General features: G+C 48.4%; 1 protein-coding gene across 1 annotated transcript in view; it reads left to right on the top strand.

The window, feature by feature from the left end:
• The window catches only part of AHNAK (AHNAK nucleoprotein), a 61,850-nt gene that overhangs the window by 1,999 nt on the left and 43,517 nt on the right, over nt 1–16,334 (top strand). The window lies entirely within an intron of this gene.

Genomic DNA, 16,334 nt, shown 5'->3' with positions numbered 1-16,334 from the left:
ACAGAACAGGCAACAGCAGTGTTTCCCAACTGTGGCAACTTTAAAATGAGCGGACTTCAACGTGTTCCGGTTCGTGCATGGTTTGTGTGGCAGGCTAAAACCGGGGCTGCGTTCTCACAACATCCTGAGCCATGAACCCCTCACTCCCGCTTTAGCTTAGCGTGTTGTGCGAACCCAACCCATGGGAAGCTTTTATTTGCAGGGCTTAGATGGCTCGTGGTGGGGATCAAAGCGCGACATTCGGTGCAAAATGAGGTGGGGGAAACTCACTGCCGTTTGATCGGGGCACTCTTCGGGAGAAGGGGTTGGGTGGCCCAGCTGCAGAGCGAGGCCCCTTGCAAGTCCAGGATGAGGGTCTTTGTGGGAAGGGAGGCTGGCTTCGTGCAATCTTCTGAAACCAAATTCACAGAACGCGGTGGCTGGACTCACGTGCCCTGTCCAAACTGACCTATCCTATTCTGTCTCAACAGAATAGCTGGATTTCGACAACACGCTGAACTAGGAACAAGATACACACTTTAGCCTAGATCAGTGTTTCTCAACCTTGGCAACTTTAAGACGCGTGGACTTCAACTCCCAGAATTCCCCAGCCAGCATAGCCCCCAGCTGGCTGGGGAATTCTGGGAGTTGAAGTCCACGCGTCTTAAAGTTGCCAAGGTTGAGAAACACTGGCCTAGTATTGCCATGTTTTTACTGGAATGTTACCAATTTGAGGCACGTTTTTCTCTTCTTCCAACCTCTGGGTCACCTGTTCAGCAACGGGATGGGCCCTGCTCTCCAAGACTGTAAGATAGTTTTGCAATCCAGCGGCCTACCTTGCAGGGCAGGTGGCTTTTGCTTGCAAAGACTTCTTCTAAGAGGGAGGGCAGGTGACTTGTTTGGAATGGGATTGTATCTATGCGGGTGGGGCGTTCTGGTGCCCTCCTGACAATCGGGCAACAATCCCCCCATTTGTGCAGCAGCAGCAGCAGCAGCAGCAGGGAATGGATTGGAAGTTTTTCCCAGTCTGGAGTCCTCAGCTCCTTGGCTGGCTGGGGATTAGGGGAGCTGGAGTCCAGATTGGTAGGAGGAGACTCGGATCCTTCCCTGCCCTACAAGGTTGCTCTGGTCATCCAGAGGGCTTCGTGGCCCCCTCCCCGAATGGCGCACTTTGTTCTGCATTTCCTGTGCGGAGCTGGCCCAGGGGAGGGAGGAATTCAACGTAATCCTCTTTCAGGTGGGACAGACTGGAAGATGCTGGTCCTGTCATGTTCTGCCACTGGTTTCCACCCAGTTTCCTGCTGCCGGCCTGGAACTGCCTCGTTTCTCTTTGGGCCAAGGGCCCCAACTCCCTCGCGGCTTTCTGCTGATGGCCACAAAAGTTTATTTGGATGTTTCGAACGCCGCGCATGAATTCTCCGGCTGCTTGTCTTGCATTTAGCTCCTCCGTGGCGGGCCGCCCAGGCTGGCTGGCACAGGCGTTGCCAGGTTTTCGGCTTTCCACTCTGTCGGCATGGCGGGCTCTGAAACGGGATTCAGACGGGCTGGGTGGGCAGACGCCTTCAGCCTGTTCCCGCGCCCCATTCTTTTCAGTGGGTCCTGCTCTGTCCAAGAGAGAACGGAATGAAACGAGGCTTCGTCCTTTGTTCCAGAATGATGAAATTCTCGGTTGGCGCCAGAAGGCTGGACGCTGGGTTTTGACCCGAGCTGATGGCAGGAGAGTTGCTTGAAACTGGCAAAGGAGAGGGCAGAAACCAGAGGATTTTTGGCTTCAATGGGGCCTCTGATGTGTTGGTTCCAGCAGGCTGCTGCACGTGGCTCGGCATCTGAAGCGTGCATCCCCGTCCATTGAGCCGCTGCAGGCAGAAGGCTAGCATGTAAGAGAAAACGTGAAGCAGGAGCCTTTCAGGCTGCTTTTCCACGCGCGGTGATTTTGAGATGATTTCTGCTGCTAAATTCCAACCTGCAGCCTGCCTTGCTGAGGCTTTTGAAAGGGCTGGACCCGAAAAAGGGGGCCAGCAGGGCCAAAAGGTGTCCTTTGCACGGAGAAAGTCCTGGGTGCTTCCTTCGTCCTCACTGGATTTCTCCCCTTTCACTCTTGGGCATTGTTCCTGCCCTTCGTTTTCTCTCTCCCCTCTTTGAGAATTTTCTTTTGCGTTTTTAGGGCCCTTTTTCTCCTCTACGTTCATTTTTTTCCCACGTTTGTGCATGCCTTCTGCTTCCTGGGCTTTTTTCTGGATTTTTTTTTCTCCCTTCACTCTGGTCCGTTTGTTGCGGGGCGGGGGGGGGGGAGCTTGCAAAATCTGCCATGCTCTGCCCGGGCTTTGGGTTCTTTTATCTAACCAGGTCTCCGGCACTGTCATTCTTGTCCTGCTCTTCAAAGCAGGCTGCGTTAATTTGTCCTTCAGCTGTTGCTCCTTTTCTGCTGGGGGGTTTGCTGAGGGCACAGTCGGAAAAAGGAGACTCGGAGGTTACATTAGTTTGCGGTCAAACGAGGCCCCTTGTGCTGGCATCTTTTTTAAAACTGGGGGCAAAATGATTTGCTTTGCTGGTGCATCTTCTGTGATTGTGAAATCGAGTCTCTCCCTTCCAACTTGATAGTTTCCCGGTTGCCCCCTCTAAAAGGGAAGGGGGCTTCAGTGGTGAGAGCCCCAAATGTCTGAATTTGTGGTCTGGTGGCAAAGACACGGTTGGGACTTTGGGAGAAGATGTTCTGGAGCTTTGATTCCTGTCTCCGTCCTCCCAAAGCGGGGCGGGGGCTCTGGTAGGCACGAGGTTGACCCACGTGAGGCCAAGACCAAATTCTGAAAACGTTGCAAAACTGCTGCTTGTCCAGAATCTTTGTCCAAGATTTTTGTGGATGTTGCTTTGGAGAAAAGCTGCCAGTTTTTTTTTTAAATAATAAGAATAGTACTGTAGTACAGGTAGTCCTCAACTTATGACCACAATTGGGACTGGAATATCTGTCACTAAGTGATGCGGTCCTTAAGGGAGTCGTGCCCGATTTTACAACCTTTTTCACCGCAGTCGTTAAATGAATCTGGCTTCCCCATTGAGTTTGCTTGTTGGAAGCCTCCCGAGAAGGTTGCAAAGGGCAATGACGTGACCCCAGGACGCTGCAACCGTTGTAAACACATGCTGGTGGCCAAGTGCCCAAATTTTGATCGTGTGACCGCAGGGATGCTGTGATGGTCATAAGTGCCAAGACCGGTCATAAGTCACTTTTTTCAGTGCTGTCATAAGTTCGAACCATCACTAAACGAATGGTCATAAGGCAAGGATTAGAAATCATTTCCATGTCCAATTCTGGGATCTGTGAAAGTTAATACTCGAACTTCCTTTTCTTTTTAAAATTTTTGGCATTATTCAGATTCTCCTAGCTTTGACTGAATGCCACCCAGACCCCCTAGACCAGTGTTTCTGAACTTCGGCAACTTTGAGATGCATGGACTTGGGGAATTGCTGGCTGGGGAATTCTGGGAGTTGAAGTCCACCCATCTTAAAGTTGCCAAGGGTGAAAAACATTGCCCCTAGACACAAAGAATCTTACTTAGCACCCTTTACTAGGCTCAAATAAAAGGATATGTTTGCATCGTTATGGCTGCAAGCGTGTCTTAGCAACCATAGGGACCAGAAACTTGATGAAAACAAAAACGCAAAGAAGAACTGAGGATTCTCAGGCTGCTGAATTCTGAACCTGCTGATCCACTTTGCACTTTTGAAAACGGCGTCTATTCCCTCACCAACCCTACTACAATTCTTTTTTTCTTATAAAGGAAGCAATCCTCTTTTGATATTTCTGGGAACTTCACAAGTTTGCTGAAGGTGTGTAAAGAACTGTGCCCTGCATGATCCTCCTTCCTTCTTTTCTTTTCTTTTCTTTTCTTTTCTTTTCTTTTCTTTTCTTTTCTTTTCTTTTCTTTTCTTTTCTTATGTCCATATTAAGGGTGACAAAAGAAAACTTTGCTTGTTTCCTGAGGATATTAAGCTTTGAAACCAATAGCTTTTCTTTGCCTCTGTCATAGGTGAGGAAGGGCAAAGCCAAGGACAGCCTGCCTTTCCATAAGTGCACCCCTAGAATCTCCTCTGCCTGTAGAAAGCTAGCAGTTCAGGGAAGAATGTTCAGTTTTTCTCCCCAATATGCTATTTTTCTATTCTGTGCATATTAAGTATTATTTTTATTGTATAAACTGGGATCGGTTTGAATTATTATTACCATTCATATTATGCTGTACTACCGTTCTTCTCAACCATGCATGCTGCTTTGCAGGGAGTCTCTGCCTAAAGGAGCTTACAGTCCAAAATTCAACAAGTCAGATAAACATTTCTTTGAGGTGAGCTGATTCTTGGGACTTTATGGACACATCCTTCAGTTTTCTTGGTCATGTATGGAAGTGGTTTGTCACTGCTGCCTTCTTGGATACCTTTTCAGTTGCTCTGTCTTGCCTTCTTTCCTGAGATTTCTTAGTGGTCTCCTATCCAGGCCAACCCAGACAAGGTTGGCTAAGTCTAGGAGGCCATTAATGGTGGCAAAGAACACGGAGGGGTGAGTGAACAAAGGGAGAAACTATCAAACTCAGCTAATGAAGCTCACTAGGTGCCGATTCAGACAATGAGGGGCGTTTGTGCCAAAGGCAGTCAGTAAAACAAACTGCCACCCGTCATCTGAAATGGTACAGCCCAGACGGGCCTGAGTTTATTCTGTAGAAATACGCCAGTAAGAACAATATGATTCTGCTGCAAAGAAAAAAAGAGGAACTTTAGAGCTGAGAAATCTAGAAATAAAGAAATAAATTTCTGTATTTATTTTAACTTGGCAAGTTCCTAGTCCTGATGGCTCCTACTATAGGTTTGGAACTATTTGGGGGAAATGCCTAGTGAAATCCCAGGCTTAAAAAAACTCTTGACAAAGATAAGATTTCCTATCGCCAGAGCATCCGCGGAGTGCGTAATTTCCTTGCCCTTCCCCATAACTAGCTTAACCAGTTCCTCCTGCCCGCCCCAGTAGTGTGCAAAATTGTACATGTTTCCGAAATCACTGTTTCTCAGGGGAGGGCATGGAGTGGAATGCAGAAAGCCATGGGTGCATGTATATATTCGCCAGGATAGGAACCTCTGTTTGAAACTTTAGGGGTTGCAACGTTCCTGGTTCAAACTCTTTGCTGGCTTTGCCCTACTTCCTCCCCCCCACAAACCCTTCCCAAAAACACAGCCGCAGTTATAACGAGAGTCCCCCAGACCTTGCTCTGGCTGCAGGTTCAGATGTGACGCAGGGTTAAAAAATTAATGCTTGTTCTCCTGCAGTCATTGCTCCTGTAAAATCCATACTTTCCAGGAAAACAGAGCACTTTGGAATGTGTGAACGCAAATCTCCTTGTTTGGACCTAAAACAGGCTCTTTATCGGCACGTTCCTTGGAGAAGGTTATGAATCTTCCTCCGTTTTAGGTCAAAGGCAGAAATGGGAGCCATCTGTTCAGTTTCCCGAAAACCTCCGATCGCGGCTGACGAACTAGCAGGCCGGTTTGTATCCCTTATTAATTGCCAATCAATCAATCAAGACAGACAGACAGACAGACAGGTGGAAGGAAAGTTGCAGATGACTCAAGATGGGCCTTTGGTGTTTTGATCAATTTCATGCTCAGTTTGATCAAATAGACTGAAAAAACCTTTGGGCTCAGATTGTATTCTTTTGCATCTAGGTCAATGTTTCTCAGCCTTGTCCACTTAAAGATGTGTGGACTTCAACTCCCAGAATTCCCCAGCCAGCATGGCTGAAGTTGAAGTCCACACATCTTCAAGTGGACAAGGCTGAGAAACACTGATCTAGGCATTCAGTGTCCCCACCACCACCACCACCACCACCACCACCACCAGCACTAAACATGTGTTGAGAAAACTACCAGTGAGTTATGGGTACAAAGCAGAAATCCAGCGTCTAACCCTGGTTGTCTTGTTTCTTACGGTATATCATCCAGAGGTGCAGTGGGAAGCCTCCTCTTCTGGCATTCCCGTGTCTCGCTCTGGCTTCTCCTGGCTTTGCTTAAGAGACATAGGGCGCGCCCCCTTTTTCAGTCCCCAGGCAGCGTAGAGTCCAGAGGCGGGTGAACTTTGCCAAGTGTTTCAGATGAAAGGTCTCTGTTTGCCCACCTGGCTTAATGGCCGTGGTATAGCGGGTAGGAAACGCACTCTGGGCACGTGGCAAGTTTGCTTAGAAGCTTTATCGGTTGGAGATATTGTAGGGTGAGAGGGTGGCATCTGATGTTCTTGGGGCATTGTTAGCGTGGGCTGCCCTTGACGGTTTAGCGGATGTGATTGGGACAAAAGATGGCCACTTCACTTCTAAAATATTATTTTTTCCAGCGCCCTCCGTATAGGTGGGGCTCAATCAAACAGCGCTGAGATCTGAAGAGAACTCTGAAACGGCGCTAAGGAAAACCAAGCTTTTTCCTGATAGCCGAGGCAAAATGAGTAACCTTTTTGGAAACGTGAGGTTTAATTTGGTAACTTAATTTACCACGTTCTGGGTTGCACAGTGCATTGAATTGTAAAGCAAGTGGGTTTGCACAACATGCTCAACCACAGACAAGGAAGCCAGATGTGCTCTGGTCGTCCAAGATAGACTGCCTCTGATCCTGGAGGCGCCATTCTGCTATCATATTTTTTTTCTATAGCGTAGAAAAGTATGGAGAAATTTTGGGGAAAGAATCCAGTAGCCATCAGGTGAATCCCAGCTTAGCCCTGGAAGGAGAAAGGAGCGAGGAAGAAATTCAAGATTGCCCCACTTTGATTCTCTTTCATTAAAAAAAAGGGGGGGGGAGAATCTTTGTCAGGCTTTCAAGATTCAGTTCTTATACCCTTTAACAATAAAGTAGAGTTCCAGTAGCTCTTGGGGGTGTCCGTTTCCTGACCTGGCCTACCTTGAAGGGCTGACATACAGGTGCCAGCCTGAAAACAAGGGCAATGCCAGACCGCTCTCTTGCATATTCCAAATTTGTTTGAGTGGGCCTGCTTCTCTTTCTGTAAGAAGAAGGTACTTTTAAAATCTCTGCCTCCCTTTCTGGCTCTGTCCTTTTCAAAAAAACAATACACAACACCTTCAGCGACCTTCCAGGATGGGGGAACGACACCAGATTTGGCAAGATTTCATGGAGAAAGATTTTTGCCCAAATATGGAGGCCCAGGAGAAGGTGCCTCCAGCAGGATCCAGAGGAGAGGGGAGGATCTCGGGAAACTTCTGCAAAGATGGGAAGACCGCGGGACTTGGGGCAAAGACGTGCTGCGTCGGGGGCAGGACGGTGAGAATCTGGCGGGGCAGAAGGGCCGTCGGGAGCGCTGGAGCCCCGGTTGCGCAGCCCCGGCGCTCCAGGTGGGCAATAGCTACCTGAGCTGCTCGCATCCGGATCTCCCTCACTCCCCGTCATGAGTGGGCGGGAAGGAAGAGCATCGATTTGAAATCTTGTTCCTGCTGCACAGAAAATGCCACCCTTTCAGTCACTAACAAGCCGGGGCAGGTTTTTGCAACAAAGGCAGCGGGATAGGTCTGGTCAAGTTCTCAGGTAGCCGGCTTGTGCCCGAGGCTTGCGCAGACGGGGAGGGGGTGCCTGGGCGAGATCTTTGTCTCGCGAGCAAGCAGAGAGCCGGAGAGCGTGTGGGTGGGCGAACCGGTTGCAGGGTGCCTTGGCTTTGGCGTGGTGGAGTGCCTTCCTCCGAAAATTAGAGTCCCCCTCCAGTGTGGTGAGCAGCGTGCAGGCAAAGCTGGGTGTGTATGTGCTCGTGCATGTGTGTGTGTGTGAGAGGGAGAGGGAGACCCAGGACTGCAGAATTTTGGTGCGGTCCCGAACGGTCCTCTATTTTCATGGGACAGGAAGGGCGGACTGGAACCACTGGCTGGGTTAAGATCAGTGATGTTTGTCGCCTTCCAGTACAAACGGGGCGAGATTCAGCCCTTGGGGGTGTGGTGTCTCTAACTCCTGCAAAATGGGACTTTGCGTGGCAGGGAAGGTGCCCTTCCTAAATCTGCCCTCCGTGCGGGTTGGGGTCGCGCCTGGGATCCCGGGAGTTGAAGTTCTGGAGAGCCCCCCGAGAGAGGGAAGCATCTCCTCTCGGCTTTGCGCTGCCTTCCGCGTGGCAGTCTCAGAAGGGATTCCAGAATTTCTGGCTGTAAATCCTCCCAAATAAACCTGTTGGGGCAGGAAAGAAATCTTGATGGTTCCCACACACGGCTTTTGCCACCATCCTGTGTCGAAACCCGCCAGCTCTGCCCGGAACTGCTCTGCCCGGGAGCTTTGGAAGTTGGGCTCAAAAAGGAATGGCTTTGCGCAACGGGGTGTCTCCAGAGCCTTGTTGGGGTTGCAACCCCTTAAGCCCCCCGCTTCTCTCCAGGGAGTGGGGAAGGCGTTGCAGCCCTCAGAGCTTCCGCGGCTGCTCTTTTAAGAGGGCTCGTGTTTCCTTTAGCTCCAGCAAGGAGGCCTTTTGAGGATTAATTGAACATAATTGCACGGTAGACGGCCGGATATTTTGCTGCGAGTGGGGAGGGAGAGGCGAGAGGGCTTCTCCCCCAGAAGGTGCCCCTGTGGCTAGAGATGAGTTGGCCTTTCCAGGAACATGGGCGGGCAGGCGGACATCTTCTTGGCCTGCCTGTTTTGGGGTCATCTCTGACTTAAGGAGGCTTTTTTGGGGGGTGGGGTGGGAAATGAAGTCTCCTAGACCAGCATCATGTTTTGCAAAGTCAGAAGTAGGAGAAGCAGACATGCAACTCACAGCAACTAGGGATCGGCAAATCTCTAGTTGTCAGTTTCTCTTATTTTTTAATCTTTGCAAATCCACCAAATTCGGTTTGTGGAATTTGATTTTTTTTAAAATTTTGCATTAAAATGTATGCTTTATTTTGTCACACTCTTCTCCAGATCTGGGCTCTTCTGCGCGCAGCTTTCTCAGACAGACGCATTTCTTGCAAACGTGTCCACGATAAGGATTGTGAGCTCTTTCACCATGAAGGTTCTGGCAACAAGGCTTTATTATGTCAATGGCTCGGCCGCCATTGGCCAAGCAAGCAGGGGTGGGCGTGGCTGCGGCGCTGCGGCCAATCAGCTTTGGGGAGTGGTTTCCTGCGCTGCCAAGTCTGGCAGTGAGTTCTCTCGTAGAACGCCTTGTGTTTTCAGCCACTCTGTACTTCTGACTCTTTTCCTTGGAGGACCGATTGGGTAGATCTGGCTCCTACCGTATGATGGTTTGGGTTCTGACGTTCGCATGTCTTCACTGGCTCCAATTGCTACAGCACTGTACAGTGCTGGCTTACAGCTGCCTCTCTCTCGCTGAAACCAGGCATGCCAACCATGTTATGTCCGACGGGCAAACCTGGCTGTGATGCAAAGCCAGAATATGGTTTCTTGGTTCGGGCAGACCATGTTCTTTGCGCAGAGCAGTTGTGTGGTTTTAAAAATAAGGTTTCACGGTTTTGCATGTGGTGTGAGCCCCGCCTATATATTTTTGCTGTTGGTGTGAGAAACCTATCTAAAATTCCTTTTGTTAATAACCCTTTCTTTTGTTCTTGATGTCCCTCCTTTATATTTTTTTGCACTCCACCCCCCCATTCCACTTTTCTCCTTTTCTTGCTGGGCACCTTTTTTCTCCAAATGGGCAATAACCAGAGTGGTTATTCTGCCCAACAAACGCAGAAATAATCTGTATTTCCAGGCTGCTGATATCATTTGGTATCACTGCGCTATGCCAGAACAACAGATCTCGCTCATTTGCCTGCACCAATCAATTCCTGAACTGAAAAAGTGAAAGAGAAAACATGAAAAAGAGAAGGGGAAGAAGTTGTCCTCTTCTTTCAGAGGCAACCTCTTAACGCATGCCGGGACGGGCATTTTTAAACCTCACACGGGCGCCACACTAATGTGGTGTGTTGGAGGATAAAAGCATCTCTCATCCTCAGTTTCCTGAAATTGAAGAGATCAGATCTGATGAGGCCACCTACTCCAGCTTGTCCCATCTTAGCTGCCTTCCAGATAGATTTGATGACAACCCCATTGTTCCCAGCCGGAATCACATTAGAGTATGGGAGTTGCAGTCCAACACTGCTCCGGGTTATGGATGGTGATTTCAGAACTTTTGAAGGCTGGACCGAGGGTGTGGGTGATTCGGTGTCTCTTCTCTTTTGTCCTCCAAAACATATTCCAGAATCGATAGTTGTGGGAAGGGAAGGGTGATTTTCTTCCCATTTTACACCATGTTTTCTTTTGTGGTTTTAATTTTTTGCACACCTCTCAAGCAATGTGACATTTGTACCCATGTCGTGCCTGGGAGAGAACGGGGTGGCGGATTTTTGCTAGGGAAAACATTCAGCTCCACGTTCCCAAGAATTGTACAAGAAAAACAATTCTGGTGGAAAATTCTGAAGAGAGCTGCAGTTCACAAAAGCTGCTGGCTTTTAATAAAATTATTCGTCTGAAAAGGCATTACCAGATTCCTTCTGATTTTTTGCAAACCAACACAGCTTTCTCCTGCAGTTCTTGTAGAGTGAAACTTGGATTTCTATGGTATCTGGACCTGAGATATGGACGAAATCCATTTAGGTTTGAATTCCCTCTGATCTATTTTGTAGTTCCATACTAAAACACAAACTGAAACTTGGTTATTGTTTGATATGTACAGTTCTCTGAGTAATTCTGAGTGCCATTTGACAATATAAATTAAAAAAAAACAAAATGAGATGGAGACCTCTGTGCACAAATGCATGGATGCATGAAAATCACGTACAAAAGTGTGGTTATATTTTGGGGAAATGTTTCTGAAACTATGTTGGGCAGAATTGGAAACAAAAATATAAATGTTTGGATGTCTTTTGTACATGCAAACTATTTCTGTTTATCAAAAATGCGTATGTTGTGGTTGAGTTAGTACAACTCATTGATGGACGGATGGATTGAATTTAGATAACCGCCCATCTCAATCTTGTGACTCTGGAGGTCACAATACAAAACACAAAAACAAGAAATAAAACATTTCAGCAAAGCTACCACCCCTAAAACTTTATAATCCAATCAAATCCCGCATGTCTAACATCTTCCACATGGTTGATTTGCACAGGACATTGAATCATAAACTAACCAAGGGGCTGGGTCATCAAGCCGCAGCAACAAAGCAGGTCAAAACTAACCAGCTTTGACTGTTTAATGAACCCTTGGGCTGACCCAGTTAAGCACATTGTCTAAAGGGGGCAAGGGGAGAATAAACTTAAATCTCTCTTAAACTCTTTCAGTCTCGCCTTTCTCCAGAGAACTTTTCCTCTTGCATTTATTTTAATAAGTCCAAAGCAGGATAAATTCTAAAGTAGCTTTCTCCAAACTCCCCGAGGATTTTTTTAGCTGGGGAGAACTTGAACCCAGATCAGCTTAATCTAGCTAGACGGTCTGGCAAGTTTCTCAAAGAGCCCAAGCGGTGATTGATGATTGGGCAGGTAAAACATCCAGTGACGTTTGCAATCAAGTGCGACGGTGAGGAACCCAAGATCGCGGGCAACCCGTCGCCAACAGATTTGGCACTGATCAGGCAAAGAGGCCGGCGTGAATTGGCCCCATCCGCCCCAGGCAGGAAGCCCTGTTTTTCTCAAGGGTGGGGCTGATGCAGGCATTGGGCCGTTCCCCTGCAGCAGTAGGACGCGTGGGCCACGAGCGGTTGGCGATGTTGCCCACACAAGCTTTGGTGACCATGGAAGCCAGAAACTCATCTTTGACCCTCACAGATATGCAACCAAATTAGGGAAAATTGTGCTCTGTTGCCATACCCCTTTCAAGTCTGAATAATGGCCCCATCAAGGTTGACGACTTCTGAGGAGGAAATCCTGCCTTCTATTCCCTGGTCCGGAATGGTGGGTTGGCATTGCGCCAAGAGTCTGTTTTAAATTCCCCCCAGAAAGGGTCTTCCCCCCACTTCTGCACCCACCACCGCGCTCTCCCTCCCTCCCTCAATCTCTCTCCCTTTCAGCACGAGCTCCCCCAACCATCGGCCCAGGAGAAAGAGAGCTTCGGCGCGTGTCTTGAAGAAAACGCTTTGCTGAAAGTACAGGGTAGGCTTGTTTGCAAGGCTTGGTCCCCCCCCCGAGCAGAAATGAATGTCGGTTGCAGAGATTGCCCCGTAATCTGGGCCAAGCACCGTCCCTTTTGGAGCAGAGGATCGGAGAGGGTTTCCGAAGTGGGGGCTCCACACACAGCTTGGCAAGGGTCGCTGCATTGTGAGAATTCACCCAGTTCGATCACTGAGCGGGCCTTGTGCAAATCAGGTTGTGAGGGTCCCACGTACCCCTTCCCCTCGGCCACTCCGTCTGCAAAAAGGGAACAACAGCCACAACAATATTAATAAGCGGCTGTCCTTAGAAGACGGTTGTGAAGGTTTCAGCACTGTCGTTTCAGCCCTTGCATCGTGGTTACATCTCTGAGTTTTGCAGGAAAATAGGTGCTGCCTTTGAAATCTGCTTGGGAGCCCCACTTTCAGACCTGGGTTTTCAGATATCAGTGCCAGGTACAGTCAGCGCGTGAAGCCACAGTTGTGCTCAGTGTAAGCCACGTGAGCTGCATCTGCCCCTGGGGCTAAGTCTTAAACCGGGGCCCACGCGGAAGCCCTTTGTATATCTCCGATACGGGCAGGAGATCGCTGTGCTTTGCCCATGACCAGAAAACTTGCGTGCCCCGAACTAGGCAGACCGTTGGAAGTTTGTCTTGTTTGATTTATCTCTGCCCTGCACTTGGTTCCTAGCCTGACTGGTTTCAGTTAATCAGGTGATGGGGGAGACGCTCTCCTGCCAGTCAGAGGTGGCAATATCAGCTTGGATGAAGGCTCACGGTCCTGCCCACCTGGGCTGGAGAGGAATCTTCCCCAGCAGGTTTAACAGCCCAGAGTGGGAAGGTAGAGCTGGCTGGCCAGAAACCTCCCCCTGACCAGAATCCTTCAGGGATGAAGTTTCTCTGTGCACCCAAAAGTGGTGCCAAGACAGCCTGGCATTCCAGTGCTGGGTGGACAAATGTGATGTTTATTATTATTATTTTTAATTAAATTTATACGCTGCCCATCTCGCTGAATAAGTGACTCTAGGAGGAGTTGAGATGTGTTTGTGTTCAGCATGCCAAGTCCATGGCTGGCACTGATGGCACCCGTGGAAAAGGCTTGACAATTTGGGAACAGTTTCCCACTTGAAATACGTTCGTTGCGCTCGGCAGAGTTGCACCCATTTTAGCCCTGGCTGCCAACAACAAGAACAGCGGTGTCTTTGGAAAACAGCAATAAGCGACTTAATTTCGCTGTGTGATTTTTTTTTTTTAGAGGCCGACGGGGTTGCATACAGGGTGCAGGTTGTTCACCCTTGGCTTAGCAGTGTGTTTCCTTTTACATTCCTTTTGGGGGGGCATCATGTTTTCCTAGGAAAGAGTTTGGTTTAGGGAGGCCCTGAGTTTTATTGATGTCTGCAATGGAGAAATGGAGTTGTTTTGTTCTTTTGGAGAAAGCTGGCACATGGGGTCGAGGCAGGGTTGAGATGAAATGAACTGGTGAAAAACTTAGTCTGAGTGGGTGCTACTGAGACATTGTTTTCCCCACATTGGAGCGGCGAAGTCTGTGATCCATCAAAAGATGTCTTACATTATACAGAATTCGGTCCTTAGCTGGCCTGGATTCTAAACTTTCCTTTAAATCAGTGTTTTTCAGCCTTGGCAACTTTAAAATGGGTGGACTTCAACTCCCAGAATTCCCCAGCCAGCATGGCTGGCTGGGGAATTCTGGGAGTTGAAGTCCACCCATTTTAAAGTTGCCAAGGCTGAAAAACACTGATTTGGTGTATTGTGTAAATCCAGACAAGTGGGTTCATTCACCAAGCTAAGTGAAATCCAGCTGTCACATTATCATGAGTTGGGATCCTTCTCGTAAATTTTGCCAGCTTTGAACCGCTCCCTGAATTGCACCACCCGTTCTTCTTCTAGAAGCCCAACCTTTGCCGAAAATGCTGACATTCTCTTCGGCTCGCATCACGTTGCCTGCTGTTGAAACGAATGCAGCCGTGCTAAAAAGCGGGTGTAATCAGGGTGGGTCTTTTTTTCTGTGTTATCCTGCAGTGTGTCAAAACTTAGAAGATCCCAGGGACTGTAGAATAGGAGGTTGCCATGACCAGGCAAAATTGCTAGCAATTTAATGGGTTTCTTTTGGCAGAAAAGTGAGAAAAATCCAGGCTGTTTGGAGTCGTAAATTGGGATGTGCTCTTGCATCGCGATCGGTGTCCACCCCAAGTTCTGATTTCCCAACAAAAATCCTTCGGTTGATGTGCAGTTCACATTCACACAGATCAGTAAGCCAGGATTCTGGAAATTTTGCTCCTCTTTGAACGAGAGGGGTGTTACTGGACGCAGCCGGCTCGCGAGGAAGGGTTTGCTGCCAGAGAACAGCAGCAAAGGTTTTCAGCCCCGAACGATGCTAGTCTGGAACTTCAAATGAGCGAGAGCCACATTCCAGAGATGGGGCCAGCGCTTTTCTGATTAAATGTATACTACATTAAATCAATTAAATGCAGCTTAGGTGTGAATCTTTTGTACCTTAAATCCCTTTTGCTTTGCCACCTTAAAGATTGGGGTGGGTTACCCTGTTGTAATGGTTTCAAGTTCCCTTGTATGCTGCCTTGAGTCGTTTAACATACACATTCAGCACATTAAATTAAATTAAAATTTAAAATGCTAATGCAGTTGAATCAGCGTTTTGGCACGCTGCTTTCTTTACAAGCCAAGATCAAAAGCCAGGGTTTGGGAACCACAAGTCCCTATCCTGGCTTTAAGCAAAATGAGAAATAAATTATTTTTCGTTCATTCAAGTAGTTACGTGTCTGGGTAGAATTCCGCAGCGCAGTGCTCTATGATATCTGTACAAAGCTTTGATGTATCTGCATGCCTCTAAAACCAGGAAGCCCCTGAATTGCAAAAGCGTATTTTCATCACACATGTTGGAGGAATTTGATCTCTTTGCATTGCTTCGTAAAATGATGTGCCGCAGCTGTGCGGTGTCTGCAGGCTGGGGTCAAAAAAGTCAAGACGGCAGCTAGGACAGTGCAGTCAAAGCTCTGCTTGTTTTTTATGTGTGTTGCCAAGCTTTGATTGCACTGTTCTAGCTGCCATCTTGACTTTTTTGACCTAGCCCATAGATCTCCCTGCCTCTAGATTGGTACATCTCTTCCTTTGGTATTCTTGACAGTTTAGAGCAGTGTTTCTCAACCGTGGCAGCTTGAAGATGTGTGGACTTCAACTCCCAGAATTCCCCAGCCAGCATGGCTGGCTGGGGAATTCTGGGAGTTGAAGTCCACCCATCTTAAAGTTGCCACGGTTGAGAAACACTGCTTTAAACAGGCCAAGTCAAGGTGAGCCCTGAGCAAACCACAGCAGTAGCATTCACACAACACGCAGTGCCTAAGTAGACAAGCCACAGTATGACTTAAGAGGGTGTTTTGCAGAACATGCCAAGACAATGGCCGGGCTCCTACAAGATGCCAAAACCCAAATCTCTCAGCCTAGCTGAGTGGGTTGTGCGAACCCAGCCCATGTAATTTTCACCTTATCCGCAAAATCCGTCTTGACGGGCAGGCTTCTTTCCACATTTCTCCAGTCACGACTGAACACGTTTCCCAAGCGCGCACTGATGTTTGTGCAGAAGCCCTCGCCTGGTCACCTGGGGTGAGCAGAAATTTTAATCCAAGCGATCAATCTGGGGAAGATTCTCCCCCACCTTCTGCGAAAAAACAATCCGCCTTTGCAAATGTCCCGCTTCAGCCATTTTCTCTGCATTTTCCCCCATGGCCTTCCTTTGTTGCTTGATGTTTTTGCATCATGTCACCAGGTCGGCTGCTGATACGGAGAATTAACTGGAAGGGCAGCCTTTGTTCCGCTCTGCGCATCTCTGCTTTTGTGTTCTGCTCTTTCTGGAGCGCAGTTTCCCCCGTCTGTCATTGCAGAGTACACACGAACAATTACAGATGTACTGCCAGGATAAAGGGAGGATTACTTTTGCTTGTGATGGTGCCCACAGACCCATCCCTGATACCCGGACCTCTGCATCCATGTGCCTTCCCCGTCACCTTCGCAAAGTGGGATCCCTTAATGGCTCCCGGGGCCAAACTTCCGTGCAAAGGGCCCTGCGCTGATGCACCCTTTGAACACACGGGGATTACTGGCCCGTTTGGAGTTTTCTTCTCTTGGAGTCTCCTTGGGAAACTCCCAGACGAGATCGCCTTTCCAGTCTAGAGACAGCGTTTGAAAAAGGGGCCCTTTTCCTGCAAGATAATATATATTTAGCCAGGGTCATGAGCTGCCCTTAATAGCTC

The sequence above is a fragment of the Python bivittatus genome, unplaced genomic scaffold (genome assembly GCF_059951505.1).
Source record: "Python bivittatus isolate LINGU-HERP-01145 unplaced genomic scaffold, Pbiv_v1 ctg000660_np1212, whole genome shotgun sequence".
Taxonomy (NCBI): domain Eukaryota; kingdom Metazoa; phylum Chordata; class Lepidosauria; order Squamata; family Pythonidae; genus Python; species Python bivittatus.
The sequence above is the reverse complement of the archived record's forward strand: the minus strand, read 5'-3'. Positions and strand labels throughout refer to the sequence as shown.